This window comes from Carassius carassius, chromosome 30 (genome assembly GCF_963082965.1).
Source record: "Carassius carassius chromosome 30, fCarCar2.1, whole genome shotgun sequence".
Taxonomy (NCBI): domain Eukaryota; kingdom Metazoa; phylum Chordata; class Actinopteri; order Cypriniformes; family Cyprinidae; genus Carassius; species Carassius carassius.
In genome coordinates this window covers 30,608,261-30,613,195 of record NC_081784.1, presented here as the reverse complement: position 1 = coordinate 30,613,195, position 4,935 = coordinate 30,608,261, and positions in this window count along the sequence as shown.

Below are 4,935 nucleotides of genomic sequence, written 5' to 3'. Positions count from 1 at the left end.
TACATGTAGCTCACATTAAGCCTACGGTTCTCAATTCCAGTCCTCGCGCCCCCCAGTCTCTCTTTGTTAACAAATCTGATTCAGATAACCATTTCGTTAGAAGTGCGCTCCGTGCATGAACTGTGTTCTGACTGACATGCTCCCTACACCCTGAGCAGGGTAAATCTGTTGAAGTTTACCACAGTTCGGATGATTCATTCATGGATTTGCGCTGTGCAACATCTGCACACAAGGACACGTGTGGCATCATATACCTCTTTAAATAAATACACGTCTTGCAAATTTCAGTGCACTTTTAATGGAAAATATGCATTCATTTCGGAATCATGGCGGAATATCCTGTGATGTCCAAATCTCGGATTTGGATCGGCCCTCTCTGATCGATACCTGATGCTAGAAAAATTGCAGGACCCAATTTGAATATCGGATTGGCGCATCCCTAGCTCATATGGGCCATCAAATTAATCAGTCGGGCTCTAGTCTAAAGTGATTTTCTTAGCCCTATTTCTCAATCTGGAGGTGTACAGATCCTGGACGTAGGGAAGGGGGGAGCCAATAATCCTCTCATCAGTCCTGAATGTCCGTTGTTGTCTCTTGATGTCTGATTTTGTAGCTGAGCCAGACCAGACAGTTATGGATGTACACAGACTCTATGATGGCAGAGTAGAAGCAGTTCCTGGGGCAGGTAAAATTTTAAAGGCCGAACTGAAGTCCACAAACAAGATCCTTGCATAGTTTCCAGGTCTATCAAGATGTTGCAGAATATAATGCAGTCTCATGTTGAATGCATCATCCACAGACCTGTCTGCTCTGTAGACAAATTGAAGAGGATCCAGCAAGGATGAGTGATGTCTTTCAGGTAGCCCAGGACCAGTCTCTCAAATTACTTCATGACCACAGACGTGAGAGCGACGGGTATGTAATCATTGCAGGAGGGGTACGTAAATGTGTGAAGTGCAGATCAGAGCAGGTGAAGGGTGTGAGGCTAGGCTTTTCAAACCAGCAGTAAAACAAATTCAGATAGTCAGTCAGTTGTTGATTTTCCACAGACTGTGGATGTAGTTTATTGTACTTGTTGATGTTCCTCAGACCAGTCCAGACTGGTGCCGGGTCATTGGCTGCAAACTGTTTTTTCATAGTATTTTAAAGCCACTCTTATCTCCTTTGTTAGTCTGTTCCAGAATTCAAGATTTGATCCCCACTTCTGTGAGCATCCATTTGGCATTACAGAGCTGTTTGTGGTTCTTAGCAAAACACGGTTTATCATTATTGAATGATAAGAATGTCCTGGTGCTGATGCTGATGCACATATTCACACAGAAAATTGTATATGAAGTTAGTCTCTGTGAGCTTGTCCATATCAGTGGCAGTAGCTTCAGAAACACTCCAATCAGTGAGGTCAAAACAGGCTTGTAAATCTAATTCTGCTTCATTAGTCCATCTTTTAACAGTCTCAATAAGGTCAGAACAGACTTGTAAATCCTGCTGTGCTTCATTAGTCCATCTTTTAACAGTCCTTAGTACAGGTTTAGCTGATTTCAGTGTCTACCTGTAGGTCTGTATAAGATGAACCAAACAGTGATCAGAAAGCCCCAAAGCTGCCCGTGGGACAGAGTAATATGCATCCTTTATAGTGGTGTATAACAGTGTTGCAATACATGTAACATGCTGTCTTTGTTTTGGTTGTTCACAGGCGAGATTTGCTATATTAAAATCCCCAGGAATGGGGGATGAAAGAGAGTCTGGGTACCATTGCTCTGTAACGGTCTAATCGTTACTTTTGTTTTATTTAGTATTTTCCTTAATTCTTAAGAGTTATCTAAGTCAAGTCAAGTGTATTACCACTAAGAGCCACTTGAGGGCACTAGATCATGGTGGCTACCAGAGATAAGCCTAAAGCCCATGAAGAAGTCAGTCAGTTTGGTAGAGGGAAACCACATGGTTGAGTTGGATGCTACCTGCTAACTAATTTGAAATCTGTCCTATTTTTGAGAACTCATAGAGTTTAAGCTCAAATAAAGGATTCATTTTTCTTGACTAGTACTTATCTCTATTGGACCATACCATTTTTGTTGTACTATTTCATGATCCACTACATGGATGACAACTAGAAGCAAGAAGTAGTGATCTATTCATTGACTATCATTCACTCATCACTCTTATATGGACTATTGGATAATCATTGCATCGCTCTCAAATAACCATTGTGGATATATTCTCATTTCATCAACAACATCTGTTCAGCTCATCCAAAGACTGGACATTGAACATTAAGTTACAATTATTATTATTTCACAAAAACAGAGAAAAAGACTGCTGGTTTCTTTAGGTTGTTTATTGTTGGGGTAATTATATGCACAAGTAGAATAAAATTGAGAATTAGTGAATATTTGCTGAGTGAAGTGGTTTGTGTTTCAGTACCAGTTGTTTTTTTTCTGCTAACCCCCTCAGAGTAACGCCTTAAAGAGAAAGGGTTTGTTGCAGCTCCATTACAGTTATTTGTTCAGCTATCTGTTACAATGCTGCACTCTTGCATGTGTCTGGAGGGATGTAAACATTCACAAAAATGAATGGGGGAAACTCCTGCAGTGAGTAGAATGGTTTAAAATTTATGAAGAGTGCCTCTAAATTAGTACAGCATATCTTTTTCAGCAAACTTTCTGAACACCAATTTTTGTTGATGAAGAAACACAATCCACCACCTTTCGTTTTCCCTGTTTACTCCACGATGCGATCCCCTCTGAACAGCTGGATGCCGTCAGATGTAGAGCATTGTCCAAAAAGGCTTCACTTAGCCAGGTTTCAGTGAATACAATGCAGCAGAGTTTGAAAAGTCCTTTATGTTGTGGGTGAGGAAAAGCAGTTCATCAGTTTTGTTAAGAAGGGAACGGACATTCGCAAAATGAATGCTTGGGAGCGGAGTTCGACAGCTGTGATCACGAAGCTTAACCAGCATGCCGGCTTCCCTCTTCTGTGTCTGTACGCATGTTTGAACTGCAACCCCTAAATAGATTGTCCAACAAAATGTCTGAATAATGAAAACATGGAAAAAATGTCTGTGATGTGTTGCTTAGTGTTAAGGAGTTCATATCCGGTAAATCTTATAGAAGAAGATTGATTAAACAGAACAAACAAACAAAAACATCAGAAGAATTGTGGAGCTCAGCACTGTGGCTGCCATTCTCTGCACCATCTTGTTTACAGCATATTTTAATTAAAACATTCCTCATGAATGCTTATTCATCTATTTGTAAAAGTGGTTCTGGAAAAAATTAGTTTCAGTGTAGCTAGCTACTTTTTGATAGTAACTTGTAGTGAAATTAGCTAATTTTCAAAGGGGTAGTTTAGCTACTTTTTCCTAAGAGTAGCGTGTATTATCAAGCTATGTGATGTTTTGGACTGTTTGGACACTGTGAGCATGTCTCGTCTTTAGGGTTGGATATTGAATGGGTTTGTTATGATACTCGTGCCATATCGATACTTTTAAAACAGTACCGTGTCTAATTGGTGCCTGAACTGATACTTAAATTTTTTTTAAAAGAGCCACAAAAAACTATGGATAACATTAAAGATCATAAAAAATATTACAAATAAATCCATAACATTCACATGCTCCTTGGATGCTCTCTTTTCTCAAGTTGTGATTGCCACTAAGGCTAATAAATGTATTTCATGATCTGGGTCATTATTTAATACAAAACCACACATTATGTTTCTACTGTCTCTCTGTCAATCACTCTGATATTTAGTTAAAATGAGTGCTGTCTATCACTGTCTTTAATCAGTTCTGTGAATGACTGTATGGTCATTCTTTACAAAGTAGCAACAACATTGTTTTATAAAGTAGGCCTATGTATTCATATGTGTTAAGGGCTAGATTTAGCTGTGGTGATAAGCGGTAAATGGATCGAAAACTTTACAGTAGATGGGAAACCGATTGCTCCCTCGTGACCTTTTCTAAAATACACAAATACAAATATTCTATCAATCTATCAATAAACACACCTTGTGTCCTCTGTTTCTGTTTGAGTCTACTCGTGCTGATCTGCCGCGGTCATGCTGAAAGATGGGGAGGAGGCAGGTCTGCCACTGTTTTCATATTAAATTTAAGGGGACTTACTCTGAGGTGATCGCTAATTTGAGTACAGTTTATGGAGCTAAATGCTATATCCCCAATAAAAAAGCCTAGCGATGCCCTTGCTTCTTGGGTACATTTTGAAGAACCAGGACAAATATTTCAGTCGATCACTCAGGAATTTATGAGAGTTTCGGTACCCAACCTGCTCGTCTTTCACCAAAACTTTCCTTTAGATTTCTTCACTAAAATGTTAACATAGTACATATATTGTCACATACTGTATTTTTTAGCATATGAAACATAACAGTTCCTTACATTCATTATATTGTAATATATTGACACAGCATATTATTATTTGTATGTTTTTTTTTTCTAAATTATTTAAATCAATTTATATATTGGTTGCAAATATATGAGGATATATATATTTTTTTTCATAAGGGAAGACCTCCACCCCAAGTATGTTTTTGTATGAACAATTACAGCACTTTATATAGGAAATGAGCAATGATAGCATGATATGATTACATCATTTTCTCCAGTATAATTGGTTCTTCTCTTTTACTGGTCTAAAGTGCATCTTGAACTTTTGAATAATTTAAGCCTGTACTTGTGTCCTGTATCTGCATACTTTCAACACACTAACTTTCACCAGGCTCAGGAGCTGGGCATCTCAACCTTGAAAGCATATATAAACCTGTTAGAATAAAAAGATTAATCATGCAAGAATAAGGAACATTATGAGTTCTTTTTTTTTTTTTTTTTGGTGACCACAGAGGCTAATGCCTCTGCAACAAAGTGTTTGTGTGTGTGTGAGAGAGAGAGAGAGAGAGAGAGAGAGGGAGAGAGATGTGCCT